Source organism: Chiloscyllium punctatum, chromosome 50, assembly GCF_047496795.1.
Source record: "Chiloscyllium punctatum isolate Juve2018m chromosome 50, sChiPun1.3, whole genome shotgun sequence".
Classification (NCBI taxonomy): domain Eukaryota; kingdom Metazoa; phylum Chordata; class Chondrichthyes; order Orectolobiformes; family Hemiscylliidae; genus Chiloscyllium; species Chiloscyllium punctatum.
The window spans coordinates 2280781-2298900 of record NC_092788.1 but is presented as its reverse complement, the minus strand read 5'-3'; positions in this window follow the sequence as shown (position 1 = coordinate 2298900).

The following is an 18120-nucleotide window of genomic DNA, read 5'->3' as shown; positions in this document are numbered from 1 at the left end:
AAACTGACCGCACTCGGTCAATGTAACCCACCCAGGGAAGAGCAGACTGACCCCTCTCTGTCAATGTAACACACCCAGGGAAGAGCAGATTTACCCCACTCTGTCAATGTAACACACCCAGGGAAGAGCAGACTGACCCCACTCTGTCAATGTAACACACCCAGGGAAGAGCAGACTGACCCCATTCTGTCAATGTAACACACCCAGGGAAGAACAGACTGACCCCACTCTGTCAATGTAAGACACCCAGGGCAGAGCAGACTTACCCCACTCTGTCAATGTAACACACCCAGGGAAGAGCAGACTGACCCCACTCTGTCAAAGTAACACACCCAGAGAAGAGAGGACTGACCCCACTCTGTCAATGTAACCCACCCAGTGAAGAGCAGACTGACCCCTCTCCCTCCATGTAACTCACCAAGGGAAGAGCAGACTGATCGCACTCTGTCAATGTAACACACCCAGGGAAGAGCAGACTGACCGCACTCTGTCAATGTAACACACCCAGGGAAGAGCAGATTGACCCCAATCTGTGAATGTGACACTCTCAGTGAAGAGCAGACTGACCGCACTCTGTCAATGTGAGATTCTCAGGGAAGAGCAGACTGACCCCACTCTGTCAAAGTAACACACCCAGGGAAGAACAGACTGACCCCACTCTGTCAATGTAACCCACCCAGGGAAGAGTAGACTGACCCCACTCTGTCAATGCAACATACCCAGGGAAGATCAGACTGACCCCACTCTGTCAATGCAACACACGCAGGGAAGATCAGACTGACCCCACTCTGTCAATGAAACACACCCAGGGAAGAGCACACTGACCCCACCCTGTCAATGTAACCCACCCAGGGAAGAGCAGACTGACCCCACTCTGTCAATGTAACATACTCAGGGAATAGCAGTCTGACCCCACTCTGTCAATGTATCAGACCCAGGGGAGAGCAGACTGAACAAACCCTGTCAATGTAACTCACCCAGGGAAGAGCAGACTGACCTCACTCTGTCAATGTAACACACCGCGGGAAGAGCAGACTGACCCCACTCTGTCAATGTAACACACCCAAGGAAGAGCAGCCTGACCCCACTCTGTCATTGTAACACAGCCAGGGAAGAGCAGGCTGACCCCTCTCTGTCAATGTAACTCACCCAGGGAACAGAAGATTGACCTCACTCGGTCAATGTAACATACCCAGGGAAGAGCAGACTGACCCCACTCTGTCAATGGAACACACCCAGGGAAGAGCAGATTTACCCCACTCTGCCAATGTAACAGACCCAGGGAAGAACAGACTGACCCCACTCTGTCAATGTAACGCACCCAGGGAAGAGCAGACTGACCGCACTCGGTCAATGTAACCCACCCAGGGAAGAACAGACTGACCCCACTCTGTCAATGTAACACAGCCAGGGAAGAGCAGGCTGACCCCTCTCTGTCAATGTAACTCACCCAGGGAACAGAAGATTGACCTCACTCGGTCAATGTAACACACCCAGGGAAGAGCAGACAGACCCCGTTCTGTCAATGTAACCCACCCAGGGAAGAACAGACTGACCCCACTCTGTCAATGTAACACACCCAGGGAAGAGCAGACTGACCCCACTCTGTCAATGTAACCCACCCAGTGAAGAGCAGACTGTCCCCTCTCCCTCCATGTAACTCACCCAGGGAAGAGCAGACTGACCCCATTCTGTCAATGTAACCCACCCAGGGAAGAGCAGACTGACCACACTCAGTCTATGTAACCCACCCAGGGAAGAGCAGACTGACCCCACTCTGTCATTATCACAGACCCAGGGAAGAGCAGACTCACCCAACTCTGTCAAAGTAACACACCCAGGGGAGATCAGAGTGACCCCTCTATCTCAATGTAACTCACCTAGGGAAGAGCAGACTGACCCCACTCTGTCATAGTAACACACTCAGGGATGAGCAGACACTTCCCACTCTGTCAAAGTAACACACTCAGGGAAGAGCAGACTGACATCACTCTGTCAATGTAACACACCCAGGGAAGAGCAGACTGTCCACACTCTGTCAATGTAACACACCCAGGGAAGAGCAGACTGACTCCACTCTGCCAATGTAACACACCCAGGGAAGAGCAGACACACCCCGTTCTGTCAATGTAACCCACCCAGGGAAAAACAGACTGACCCCACTCTGTCAATGTAACACACCCAGGGAAGAGCAGACTGACCCCACTCTGTCAATATAACACACCCAGGGAAGAGCAGACTGACCCCACTCTGTCAATGTCACGCACCCAGGGAAGAGCAGACTGACCCCACTCTGTCAATGGAACACACCCAGGGAAGAGCAGATTTACCCCACTCTGTCAATGTAACAGACCCAGGGAAGAGCAGACTGACCCCACTCTGTCAATGTAACACACCCATGGAAGAGCAGACTGACAGCACTCGGTCAATGTAACCCACCCAGGGAAGAACAGACTGACCCCACTCTGTCAATGTAAGACACCCAGGGGAGAGCAGACTTACCCCACTCTGTCAATGTAACACACCCAAGAAGAGCAGACTGACACCACTCTGTCAATGTAACACACCCAGGGAAGAGCAGACAGACCCCGTTCTGTCAATGTTACCCACCCAGGGAAGAACAGACTGACCCCACTCTGTCAATGTAACACACCCAGGGAAGTGCAGACTGACCCCACTCTGTCAATGTAATCCACCCAGTGAAGAGCAGACTGACCCCTCTCCCTCCATGTAACTCACCCAGGGAAGAGCCGACTGACCCCATTCTGTCAATGTAACCCACCCAGGGAAGAGCAGACTGACCCCACTCTGTCAGTGTAACACACCCAGGGAAGAGCAGACTGACCCCACTCTGTCAAAGTAACACACCCAGAGAAGAGCGGACTGACACCACTCTGTCAATGTAACCCACCCAGTGAAGAGCAGACTGCCCCCTCTCCCTCCATGTAACTCACCAAGGGAAGAGCAGACTGACCGCACTCTGTCAATGTAACACACCCAGGGAAGAGCAGACTGATCCCAATCTGTGAATGTGACACTCTCAGTGAAGATCAGACTGACCCCACTCGGTCAATGTAACCCACCCAGGGAAGAGCAGACTGACCCCTCTCTGTCAATGTAACACACCCAGGGAAGAGCAGACTGACCCCACTCTGTCAATGTAACACAGCCAGGGAAGAGCAGGCTGACCCCTCTCTGTCAATGTAACTCACCCAGGGAACAGAAGATTGACCTCACTCGGTCAATGTAACACACCCAGGGAAGAGCAGACTGACCCCACTCTGTCAATGTAACACAGCCAGGGAAGAGCAGGCTGACCCCTCTCTGTCAATGTAACTCACCCAGGGAACAGAAGATTGACCTCACTCGGTCAATGTAACACACCCAGGGAAGAGCAGACAGACCCCGTTCTGTCAATGTAACCCACCCAGGGAAGAACAGACTGACCCCACTCTGTCAATGTAACACACCCAGGGAAGAGCAGACTGAACCCACTCTGTCAATGTAACCCACCCAGTGAAGAGCAGACGGACACTTCTCCCTCCATGTAACTCACCCAGGGAAGAGCAGACTGACCCCATTCTGTCAATGTAACCCACCCAGGGAAGAGCAGACTGACCACACTCAGTCAATGTAACCCACCCAGGGAAGAGCAGACTGACCCCACTCTGTCATTATCACAGACCCAGGGAAGAGCAGACTCACCCAACTCTGTCAATGTCACACACCCAGGGGAGACCAGACTGACCCCTCTATCTCAATGTAACTCACCTTGGGAAGAGCAGACTGACCCCACTCTGTCAAAGTAACACACTCAGGGAAGTGCAGACTCTTCCCACTCTGTCAAAGTAACACACTCAGGGAACAGCAGACTGACCTCACTCTGTCAATGTAACAGACCCAGGGAAGAGCAGACTGTCCCCACTCTGTCAATGTAACACACCCAGGGAAGAGCAGACTGACCCCACTCTGTCAATGTAACACACCCAGGGAAGAGCAGACTGACCCCTCTCCCTCCGAGTAACTCACGCAGGGAAGATAGACTGACCCCACTCTGTCAATGTAACACACCCAGGGAAAAGCAGACTGACCCCACTCTGTCAATGTAACACACCCAGGGAAGAGCAGACTGACCCCACTCTGTCAATGTAACACACCCAGGGAAGAGCAGACTGACCCTACACAGTCAATGCAACACACCCAGGGAAGAGCAGACTGACCCCACTCTGAAAATGTAACCCACCCACGGAAGAGCAGACTGACCCCACTCTGTCATTATCACAGACCCAGGGAAGAGCAGACTCACCCAACTCTGCCAATGTAACACAGCCAGGGGAGACCAGAGTGACCCATCTATCTCAATTCAACTCACCTAGGGAAGAACAGACTGACCCCACTCTGTCAAAGTAACACACTCCGGGAAGATCAGACTCTTCCCACTCTGTCAAAGTAACACACTCAGGGAAGAGCAGACTGACCTCACTCTGTCAATGTAACACACCCAGAAAAGAGCAGACTGTCCCCACTCTGTCAATGTAACACACCCAGGGAAGAGCAGACTGACCCCACTCTGTTAGTGAAACACACCCAGGGAAGAGCAGACTGACCCCTCTCCCTCCGTGTAACTCACCCAGGGAAGAGCAGACTGACCCCACTCTTTCAATGTAACACACCCAGGGAAGAGCCGACTGACCCCACTCCATCAATGTAACACGCCCGGGGAAGAGCAGACTGACCCCACCCTGTCAATGTAACGCACACAGGGAAGAGCAGACAGACCCCACTCTGTCAATGTAACACACCCAGGGAAGAGCAGACTGACCCCACTCTGTCAATGTAACACAACCAGGGAAGGGCAGACTGACCCCACTCTGTCAATGTAACATACTCAGGGAATAGCAGTCTGACCCCACTCTGACAATGTATCACACCCAGGGGAGAGCAGACTGACCCCACCATGTCATTGTAACTCACCCAGGGAAGAGCAGACTGACTTCACTCTGTCAATGTAACACACCGCGGAAGAGCAGACTGACCCCACTCTGTCAATGTAACACACCCAAGGAAGAGCAGTCTAACCCCACTCTGTCATTGTAACACAGCCAGGGAAGAGCAGACTGTCCCCTCTCTGTCAATGTAACTCACCCAGGGAACAGAAGATTGACCTCACTCGGTCAATGTAACATACCCAGGGAAGAGCAGACTAACCCCACTCTGTCAATGTAACACACCCAGGGAAGAGCAGACTGACCCCACTCTGTCAATGTAACACAACCAGGGAAGAGCAGACTGACCCCACACTTTCAATGTAACACATCCAGAGAAGAGCAGACTGACCGCACTCGGTCAATGTAACCCACCCAGGGAAGAGCAGACTGACCCCTCTCTGTCAATGTAACACACCCAGGGAAGAGCAGATTTACCCCACTCTGTCAATGTAACACACCCAGGGAAGAGCAGACTGACCCCACTCTGTCAATGTAACACACCCAGGGAAGAACAGACTGACCCCACTCTGTCAATGTAACACACCCAGGGAAGTGCAGACTGACCCCACTCTGTCAATGTAAGACACCCAGGGGAGAGCAGACTTACCCCACTCTGTCAATGTAACACACCCAGGGAAGAGCAGACTGACCCCACTCTGTCAAAGTAACACACCCAGAGAAGAGAGGACTGACCCCACTCTGTCAATGTAACCCACCCAGTGAAGAGCAGACTGACCCCTCTCCCTCCATGTAACTCACCAAGGGAAGAGCAGACTGACCGCACTCTGTCAATGTAACACACCCAGGGAAGAGCAGACTGACCGCACTCTGTCAATGTAACACACCCAGGGAAGAGCAGATTGACCCCAATCTGTGAATGTGACACTCTCAGTGAAGAGCAGACTGACCGCACTCTGTCAATGTGAGATTCTCAGGGAAGAGCAGACGGACCCCACTCTGTCAAAGTAACACACCCAGGGAAGAACAGACTGACCCCACTCTGTCAATGTAACCCACCCAGGGAAGAGCAGACTGACCCCACTCTGTCAATGCAACATACACAGGGAAGATCAGACTGACCCCACTCTGTCAATGCAACACACGCAGGGAAGATCAGACTGACCCCACTCTGTCAATGAAACACACCCAGGGAAGAGCACACTGACCCCACCCTGTCAATGTAACCCACCCAGGGAAGAGCAGACTGACCCCACTCTGTCAATGTAACATACTCAGGGAATAGCAGTCTGACCCCACTCTGTCAATGTATCAGACCCAGGGGAGAGCAGACTGAACAAACCCTGTCAATGTAACTCACCCAGGGAAGAGCAGACTGACCTCACTCTGTCAATGTAACACACCGCGGGAAGAGCAGACTGACCCCACTCTGTCAATGTAACACACCCAAGGAAGAGCAGCCTGACCCCACTCTGTCATTGTAACACAGCCAGGGAAGAGCAGGCTGACCCCTCTCTGTCAATGTAACTCACCCAGGGAACAGAAGATTGACCTCACTCGGTCAATGTAACATACCCAGGGAAGAGCAGACTGACCCCACTCTGTCAATGGAACACACCCAGGGAAGAGCAGATTTACCCCACTCTGTCAATGTAACAGACCCAGGGAAGAACATACTGACCCCACTCTGTCAATGTATCACACCCAGGGAAGAGCAGACTGACCGCACTCGGTCAATGCAAACCACCCAGGGAAGAACAGACTGACCCCACTCTGTCAATGTAAGACACCCAGGGGAGAGCAGACTTACCCCACTCTGTCAATGTAACACACCCAGGGAAGAGCAGACTGACCCCACTCTGTCAATGTAACACACCCAGGGAAGAGCAGACAGACCCCGTTCTGTCAATGTAACCCACCCAGGGAAGAACAGACTGACCCCACTCTGTCAATGTAACACACCCAGGGAAGAGCAGACTGACCCCACTCTGTCAATGTAACCCACCCAGTGAAGAGCAGACTGTCCCCTCTCCCTCCATGTAACTCACCCAGGGAAGAGCAGACTGACCCCATTCTGTCAATGTAACCCACCCATGGAAGAGCAGACTGACCACACTCAGTCTATGTAACCCACCCAGGGAAGAGCAGACTGACCCCACTCTGTCATTATCACAGACCCAGGGAAGAGCAGACTCACCCAACTCTGTCAAAGTAACACACCCAGGGGAGATCAGAGTGACCCCTCTATCTCAATGTAACTCACCTAGGGAAGAGCAGACTGACCCCACTCTGTCAAAGTAACACACTCAGGGAAGAGCAGACACTTCCCACTCTGTCAAAGTAACACACTCAGGGAAGAGCAGACTGACCTCACTCTGTCAATGTAACACACCCAGGGAAGAGCAGACTGTCCCCACTCTGTCAATGTAACACACCCAGGGAAGAGCAGACTGACTCCACTCTGCCAATGTAACACACCCAGGGAAGAGCAGACACACCCCGTTCTGTCAATGTAACCCACCCAGGGAAAAACAGACTGACCCCACTCTGTCAATGTAACACACCCAGGGAAGAGCAGACTGACCCCACTCTGTCAATGTAACACACCCAGGGAAAAGCAGACTGTCCCCACTCTGTCAATGTCACGCACCCAGGGAAGAGCAGACTGACCCCACTCTGTCAATGGAACACACCCAGGGAAGAGCAGATTTACCCCACTCTGTCAATGTAACAGACCCAGGGAAGAGCAGACTGACCCCACTCTGTCAATGTAACACACCCAGGGAAGAGCAGACTGACCGCACTCGGTCAATGTAACCCACCCAGGGAAGAACAGACTGACCCCACTCTGTCAATGTAAGACACCCAGGGGAGAGCAGACTTACCCCACTCTGTCAATGTAACACACCCAGGGAAGAGCAGACTGACACCACTCTGTCAATGTAACACACCCAGGGAAGAGCAGACAGACCCCGTTCTGTCAATGTTACCCACCCAGGGAAGAACAGACTGACCACACTCTGTCAATGTAACACACCCAGGGAAGTGCAGACTGACCCCACTCTGTCAATGTAATCCACCCAGTGAAGAGCAGACTGACCCCTCTCCCTCCATGTAACTCACCCAGGGAAGAGCAGACTGACCCAATTCTGTCAATGTAACCCACCCAGGGAAGAGCAGACTGACCCCACTCTGTCAGTGTAACACACCCAGGGAAGAGCAGACTGACCCCACTCTGTCAAAGTAACACACCCAGAGAAGAGCGGACTGACCCCACTCTGTCAATGTAACCCACCCAGTGAAGAGCAGACAGACCCCTCTCCCTCCATGTAACTCACCAAGGGAAGAGCAGACTGACCGCACTCTGTCAATGTAACACACCCAGGGAAGAGCAGACTGATCCCAATCCGTGAATGTGACACTCTCAGTGAAGAGCAGACTGACCCCACTCGGTCAATGTAACCCACCCAGGGAAGAGCAGACTGACCCCTCTCTGTCAATGTAACACACCCAGGGAAGAGCAGACTGACCCCACTCTGTCAATGTAACACAGCCAGGGAAGAGCAGGCTGACCCCTCTCTGTCAATGTAACTCACCCAGGGAACAGAAGATTGACCTCACTCGGTCAATGTAACACACCCAGGGAAGAGCAGACAGACCCCGTTCTGTCAATGTAACCCACCCAGGGAAGAACAGACTGACCCCACTCTGTCAATGTAACACACCCAGGGAAGAGCAGACTGAACCCACTCTGTCAATGTAACCCACCCAGTGAAGAGCAGACGGACAGCTCTCCCTCCATGTAACTCACCCAGGGAAGAGCAGACTGACCCCATTCTGTCAATGTAACCCACCCAGGGAAGAGCAGACTGACCACACTCAGTCAATGTAACCCACCCAGGGAAGAGCAGACTGACCCCACTCTGTCATTTTCACAGACCCAGGGAAGAGCAGACTCACCCAACTCTGTCAATGTCACACACCAAGGGGAGACCAGACTGACCCCTCTATCTCAATGTAACTCACCTTGGGAAGAGCAGACTGACCCCACTCTGTCAAAGTAACACACTCAGGGAAGTGCAGACTCTTCCCACTCTGTCAAAGTAACACACTCAGGGAAGAGCAGACTGACCTCACTCTGTCAATGTAACAGACCCAGGGAAGAGCAGACTGTCCCCACTCTGTCAATGTAACACACCCAGGGAAGAGCAGACTGACCCCACTCTGTCAATGTAACACACCCAGGGAAGAGCAGACTGACCCCTCTCCCTCCGAGTAACTCACACAGTGAATAGCAGACTGACCCCACTCTTTCAATGTAACACACCCAGGGAAGAGCAGACTGACCCCACTCTGTCAATGTAAAACACCCAGGGGAGAGCAGACTGACCCCTCTCTCTCCATGTAACTCACGCAGGGAAGATAGACTGACCCCACTCTGTCAATGTAACACACCCAGGGAAAAGCAGACTGACCCCACTCTGTCAATGTAATACACCCAGGGAAGAGCAGACTGACCCCACTCTGTCAATGTAACACACCCAGGGAAGAGCAGACTGACCAAACTCTGTCAATGCAACACACCCAGGGAAGAGCAGACTGACCCCACTCTGAAAATGTAACCCACCCACGGAAGAGCAGACTGACCCCACTCTGTCATTATCACAGACCCAGGGAAGAGCAGACTCACCCAACTCTGCCAATGTAACACAGCCAGGGGAGACCAGAGTGACCCATCTATCTCAATTCAACTCACCTAGGGAAGAACAGACTGACCCCACTCTGTCAAAGTAACACACTCAGGGAAGAGCAGACACTTCCCACTCTGTCAAAGTAACACACTCAGGGAAGAGCAGACTGACCTCACTCTGTCAATGTAACACACCCAGGGAAGAGCAGACTGTCCCCACTCTGTCAATGTAACACACCCAGGGATGTCAGACTGACTCCACTCTGCCAATGTAAAACACCCAGGGAAGAGCAGACACACCCCGTTCTGTCAATGTAACCCACCCAGGGAAAAACAGACTGACCCCACTCTGTCAATGTAACACACCCAGGGAAGAGCAGACTGACCCCACTCTGTCAATGTAACACACCCAGGGAAAAGCAGACTGACCCCACTCTGTCAATGTCACGCACACAGGGAAGAGCAGACTGACCCCACTCTGTCAATGGAACACACCCAGGGAAGAGCAGATTTACCCCACTCTGTCAATGTAACAGACCCAGGGAAGAGCAGACTGACCCCACTCCGTCAATGTAACACACCCAGGGAAGAGCAGACTGACCGCACTCGGACAATGTAACCCACCCAGGGAAGAACAGACTGACTACACTCTGTCAATGTAAGACACCCAGGGGAGAGCAGACTTACCCCACTCTGTCAATGTAACACACCCAGGGAAGAGCAGACTGACACCACTCTGTCAATGTAACACACCCAGGGAAGAGCAGACAGACCCCGTTCTGTCAATGTTACCCACCCAGGGAAGAACAGACTGACCCCACTCTGTCAATGTAACACACCCAGGGAAGTGCAGACTGACCCCACTCTGTCAATGTAATCTACCCAGTGAAGAGCAGACTGACCCCTCTCCCTCCATGTAACTCACCCAGGGAAGTGCAGACTGACCCCATTCTGTCAATGTAACCCACCCAGGGAACAGAAGATTGACCTCACTCGGTCAATGTAACTCACCCAGGGAAGAGCAGACTGACCTCACTCTGTCAATGTAACACACCGCGGGAAGAGCAGACTGACCCCACTCTGTCAATGTAACACACCCAAGGAAGAGCAGTCTGACCCCACTCTGTCATTGTAACACAGCCAGGGAAGAGCAGACTGACCCCTCTCTGTCAATGTAACTCACCCAGGGAACAGAAGAATGACCTCACTCGGTCAATGTAACATACCCAGGGAATAGCAGACTAACCCCACTCTGTCAAAGTAACACACCCAGAGAAGAGCGGACTGACCCCACTCTGTCAATGTAACCCACCCAGTGAAGAGCAGACTGACCCCTCTCCCTCCATGTAACTCACCAAGGGAAGAGCAGACTGACCGCACTCTGTCAATGTAACACACCCAGGGAAGAGCAGACTGACTCCAATCTGTGAATGTGAGACTCTCAGGGAAGAGCAGACTGACCGCACTCTGTCAATGTGAGACTCTCAGGGAAGAACAGACTGACCCCACTCTGTTAAAGAAACACACCCAGGGAAGAACAGACTGACCCCACTCTGTCAATGTAACCCACCCAGGGAAGAGCAGACTGACCCCACTCTGTCAATGCAACATACCCAGGGAAGATCAGACTGACCCCACTCTGTCAATGCAACACACCCAGGGAAGATCAGACTGACCCCACTCTGTCAATGTAACCCACCCAGGGAAGATCAGACTGACCCCACACTGTCAATGTAAGACACCCAGGGGAGAGCAGACTTACCCCACTCTGTCAATGTAACACACCCAGGGAAGAGCAGACTGACCACTCCCTGTCAATGTAACACACCCAGGGAAGAGCAGCCTGACCCCACTCTGTCATTGTAACACAGCCAGGGAAGAGCAGGCTGACCCCTCTCTGTCAATGTAACTCACCCAGGGAACAGAAGATTGACCTCACTCGGTCAATGTAACACACCCAGGGAAGAGCAGACAGACACCGTTCTGTCAATGTAACCCACCCAGGGAAGAACAGACTGACCCCACTCTGTCAATGTAACACACCCAGGGAAGAGCGGACTGAACCCACTCTGTCAATGTAACCCACCCAGTGAAGAGCAGACTGACCCCTCTCCCTCCATGTAACTCACCCAGGGAAGAGCAGACTGACCCCATTCTGTCAATGTAACCCACCCAGGGAAGAGCAGACTGACCACACTAGGTCAATGTAACCCACCCAGGGAAGAGGAGACTGACCCCACTCTGTCATTATCACAGACCCAGGGAAGAGCAGACTCACCCAACTCTGTCAATGTCACACACCCAGGGGAGACCAGAGTGACCCCCATATCTCAATGTAACTCACCTAGGGAAGAGCAGACTGACCCCACTCTGTCAATGTAACACACCCAGGGAAGAGCAGACTGTCCCCACTCTGTCAATGTAACACACCCAGGGAAGAGCAGACTGTCCCCACTCTGTCAATGTAACACACCCAGGGAAGAGCAGACTGACCCCTCTCCCTCCGTGTAACTCACACAGGGAATAGCAGACTGACCCCACTCTTTCAATGTAACACACCCAGGGAAGAGCAGACTGACCCCACTCTGTCAATGTAAAACACCCAGGGGAGAGCAGACTGAACCCTCTCTCTCCATGTAACTCACCCAGGAAGATAGACTGACCCCACTCTTTCAATGTAACACACCCAGGGAAAAGCAGACTGACCCCACTCTGTCAATGTAACACACCGAGGGAAGAGCAGACTGACCCCACTCTGTCAATATCACAGACCCTGGGAAGAGCAGACTGACCCCCCTCTGTCAATGTAACACACCCAGGGAAGAGCAGACTGACCCTACACTGTCAATGCAACACACCCAGAGAAGAGCAGACTGACCCCACTCTGACAATGTAACCCACCCAGGGAGAGCAGACTGACCCCACTCTGTCATTATCACAGACCCAGGGAAGAGCAGACTCACCCAACTCTGTCAATGTAACACACCCAGGGGAGACCAGAATGACCCATCCATCTCAATGCAACTCACCTAGGGAAGAACAGACTGACCCCACTCTGTCAAAGTAACACACTCCGGGAAGCTCAGACTCTTCCCACTCTGTCAAAGTAACACACTCAGGGAAGAGCAGACTGACCTCACTCTGTAAATGTAACCCACCCAGGGAAGAGCAGACTGTCCCCACTCTGTCAATGTAACACACCCAGGGAAGAGCAGACTGACCCCACTCTGTCAATGTAACACACCCAGGGAAGAGCAGACTGACCCCTCTCCCTCCGTGTAACTCACCCAGGGAAGAGCAGACTGACCCCACTCTTTCAATGTAACACACCCAGGGAAGAGCCGACTGACCCCACTCCATCAATGTAACACACCCGGGGAAGAGCAGACTGACCCCACCCTGTCAATGTAACGCACCCAGGGAAGATAAGACAGACCCCACTCTGTCAATGTAACACACCCAGGGAAGAGCAGACTGACCCCACTCTGTCAATGTAACACAACCAGGGAAGGGCAGACTGACCCCACTCTGTCAATGTAACATACTCAGGGAATAGCAGTCTGACCCCACTCTGTCAATGTATCACACCCAGGGGAGAGCAGACTGACCCCACCCTGTCAATGTAACTCACACAGGGAAGAGCAGACTGACCTCACTCTGTCAATGTAACACACCGCGGGAAGAGCAGACTGACCCCACTCTGTCAATGTAACACACCCAAGGAAGAGCAGTCTGACCCCACTCTGTCATTGTAACACAGCCAGGGAAGAGCAGACTGACCCCTCTCTGTCAATGTCACTCACCCAGGGAACAGAAGAATGACCTCACTCGGTCAATGTAACATACCCAGGGAATAGCAGACTAACCCCACTCTGTCAATGTAACACACCCAGGGAAGAGCAGACTGACCCCACTCTGTCAATGTAACACACCCAGGGGAGATCAAAGTGACCCCTCTATCTCAATGTAACTCACCTAGGGAAGAGCAGACTGACCCCACTCTGTCAAAGTAACACACTCAGGGAAGAGCAGACTCTTCCCACTCTGTCAATGTAACACACCCAGGGAAGAGCAGACTGACCCCACTCTGTCAGTGTAACACACCCAGGGAAGAGCAGACTGACCCCACTCTGTCAAAGTAACACACCCAGAGAAGAGCAGACTGACCCCTCTCCCTCCATGTAACTCACCAAGGGAAGAGCAGACTGACCGCACTCTGTCAATGTAACACACCCAGGGAAGAGAAGACTGACCCCAATCTGTGAATGTGACACTCTCAGTGCAGAGCTACTGACCCCACTCTGTCAATGTGACACTCTCAGGGAAGAGCAGACTGACCGCACTCTGTCAATGTGAGACTCTCAGGGAAGAGCAGACTGACCCCACTCTGTCAAAGTAACACACCCAGGGAAGAACAGATTGACCCCACTCTGTCAATGTAACCCACCCAGGGAAGAGCAGACTGACCCCACTCTGTCAATGCAACATACGCAGGGAAGATCAGACTAACCCCACTCTGTCAATGCAACACACCCAGGGAAGAGCAGACTGACCCCACTCTGTCAATGTAACACACCCAAGGAAGAGCCGTCTGACCCCACTCTGTCATTGTAACACAGCCAAGGAAGAGCAGACTGACCCCTCTCTGTCAATGTAACTCACCCAGAGAACAGAAGATTGACCTTACTCGGTCAATGTAACATACCCAGGGAAGAGTAGACTAACCCCACTCTGTCAATGTAACACACCCAGGGAAGAGCAGACTGACCCCACTCTGTCAATGTCACGCACCCAGGGAAGAGCAGACTGACCGCACTCTGTCAATGTAAGACAACCAGGGAAGAGAAGATTGATCCCACTGTGTCAATGTAACACACCCAGGGAAGACCAGACTGACCCCACACTTTCAATGTAACACATCCAGGGAAGAGCAGACTGACCCCTCTCTGTCAATGTAACACACCCAGGGAAGAGCAGATTTACCCCACTCTGTCAATGTAACAGACCCAGGGAAGAGCAGACTGACCCCACTCTGTCAATGTAACAAACCCAGGGAAGAGCAGATAGACCCCGTTCTGTCAATGTAACCCACCCAGGGAAGAACAGACTAACCCCACTCTGTCAATGTAACACACACAGGGAAGAGCAGACTGACCCCACTCTGTCAATGTAACACACCCAGGGAAGAGCAGATTGACCCCACTCTGTCAATGTAACACACCCAGGGAAGAGCAGACTGACCCCACTCTGTCAATGTAACACACCCAGGGAAGAGCAGAAAGACCCCGTTCTGTCAATGTAACCCACCCAGGGACGAACAGACTGACCCGGTTCTGTCAATGTAACACACCCAGGGAAGAGCAGACTGACCGCACTCTGTCAGTGTAACACACCCAGGGAAGAGCAGACAGACCAGACTCTGTCAAAGTAACACAGCCAGAGAAGAGCAGACTGACCGCACTCTGTCAATGTCACACACCCACGGAAGAGCAGACTGACCCCAATCTGTCAATGTGACACTTTCAGTGAAGAGCAGACTGACCCCACTCTGTCAATGTGACACTCTCAGGGAAGAGCAGACTGACCGCACTCTGTCAATGTGAGACTCTCAGGGAAGAGCAGACTGACCCCACTATGTCAAAGTAACACACCCAGGGAAGAACAGACTGACCCCACTCTGTCGATGTAACCCACCCAGGGAAGAACAGACTGACCCCACTCTGTCAATGCAACATACCCAGGGAAGATCAGACTGCACACAGTCTGTCAATGCAACACACCCAGGGAAGAGCAGACTGACCCCACTCTGTCAATGTAACACACCCAGGGAAGAGCAGACTGACCCCACCCTGTCAATGTAACACACCCAGGGAAGAGCAGACACACCCCACTCTGTCAATGTAACATACTCAGGGAATAGCAGTCTGACCCCACTCTGTCAATGTATCACACCCAGGGGAGAGCAGACTGAACCAACCCTGTCAATGTAACTCACCCAGGGAAGAGCAGACTGACATCACTCTGTCAAAGTTACACACCGCGAGAAGAGCAGACTGACCCCACTCTGCCAATGTAACACACCCAGGGAAGAGCAGACTGACCCCTCTCCCTCCGTGTAACTCAGCCAGGGAAGAGCAGACTGACCCCACTCTTTCAATGTAACCCACCCAGGGAAGAGCAGACTGACCCCACTCTGTCATTGTAACACAGCCAGGGAAGAGCAGACTGACCGCTCTCTGTCAATGTGACACTCTCAGGGAAGAGCAGACTGACCGCACTCTGTCAATGTGAGACTCTCAGGGAAGAGCAGACTGACCCCACTATGTCAAAGTAACACACCCAGGGAAGAACAGACTGACCCCACTCTGTCAATGTAACCCACCGAGGGAAGAGCAGACTGACCCCACTCTGTCATTGTAACACAGCCAGGGAAGAGCAGACTGACCCCTCTCTGTCAATGTAACACACCCAGGGAAGAGCAGACTGACCCCACTCTGTCAATGTAACACACCCAGGGAAGAGCAGACTGACCCCTCTCTCTCCATGTAACTCACCCAGGGAAGATAGACTGACCCCACCCTGTCAATGTAACACACCCAGGGAAAAGCAGACTGACCCCACTCTGTCAATGTAACACACCCAGGGAAGAGCAGACTGACCCCACTCTGTCAATATCACAGACCCTGGGAAGAGCAGACTGACCCCCCTCTGTCAATGTAACACAGCCAGGGAAGAGCAGACTGACCCTACACTGTCAATGCAACACACCCAGGGAAGAGCAGACTGACCCCACTCTGTCAATATCACAGACCCTGGGAAGAGCAGACTGACCCCCCTCTGTCAATGTAACACACCCAGGGAAGAGCAGACTGACCCTACACTGTCAATGCAACACACCCAGGGAAGAGCAGACTGACCCCACTCTGTCAATGTAACCCACCCAGGGAAGAGCAGACTGATCCCACTCTGTCATTGTAACACAGCCAGGGAAGAGCAGACTGACCCCTCTCTGTCAATGTAACACACCCAGGGAAAAGCAGACTGACCCCACTCTGTCAATGTAACACACCAAGGGAAGAGCAGACTGACCCCACTCTGTCAATATCACAGACCCTGGGAAGAGCAGACTGACCCCCCTCTGTCAATGTAACACACCCAGGGAAGAGCAGACTGAACCTACACTGTCAATGCAACACACCCAGGGAAAAGCAGACTGATCCCACTCTGTCAATGTAACACACCCAGGGAAGAGCAGACTGACCCCACTCTGTCAATATCACAGACCCTGGGAAGAGCAGACTGACCCCCCTCTGTCAATGTAACACACCCAGGGAAGAGCAGACTGACCCTACACTATCAATGCAACACACCCAGGGAAGAGCAGACTGACCCCACTCTGTCAATGTAACCCACCCAGGGAAGAGCAGACTGATCCCACTCTGTCATTATCACAGACCCAGGGAAGAGCAGACTCACCCAACTCTGTCAATGTAACACACCCAGGGGAGACCAGAGTGAACCCTCTATCTCAATGTAACTCACCTAGGGAAGAACAGACTGACCCCACTCTGTCAAAGTAACACACTCAGGGAAGAGCAGACTCTTCCCACTCTGTCAAAGTAACACACTCAGGGAAGAGCAGACTGACCTCACTCTGTCAATGTAACACACCCAGGGAAGAGCAGACTGTCCCCACTCTGTCAATGTAACACACCCAGGGAAGAGCAGACTGACCCCACTCTGTCAATGTAACACACCCAGGGAAGAGCAGACTGACCCCTCTCCCTCCGTGTAACTCACCCAGGGAAGAGCAGACTGACCCCACTCTTTCAATGTAACACACCCAGTGAAGAGCAGACTGACCCCACTCCATCAATGTAACACACCCGGTAAAGAGCAGACTGACCCCACCCTGTCAATGTGACGCACCCAGGGAAGAGCAGACAGACCCCACTCTGTCAATGTAACACACCCAGGGAAGAGCAGACTTACCCCACTCTGTCAATGTAACACAACCAGGGAAGGGAAGTCTGACCCCACTCTGTCAATGTAACATACTCAGGGAATAGCAGTCTGACCCCACTCTGTCAATGTATCACACCCAGGGGAGAGCAGACTGACCCCATCCTGTCAATGTAACTCACAAAGGGAAGAGCAGACTGACCTCACTCTGTCAAGGTAACACACCGCGGGAAGAGCAGACTGACCCAACTCTGTCAATGTAACACACCCAAGGAAGAGCAGTCTGACCCCACTCTGTCATTGTAACACAGCCAGGGAAGAGCAGACTGACCCCTCCCTGTCAATGTAACTCACCCAGGGAACAGAAGATTGACCTCACTCGGTCAATGTAACATACCCAGGGAAGAGCAGACTAACCCCACTCTGTCAATGTAACTCACCCAGGGAAGAGCAGACTGACCCCACTCTGTCAATGGAACACACCCAAGGAAGAGCAGACTGACCCCACTCTGTCAATGTCAC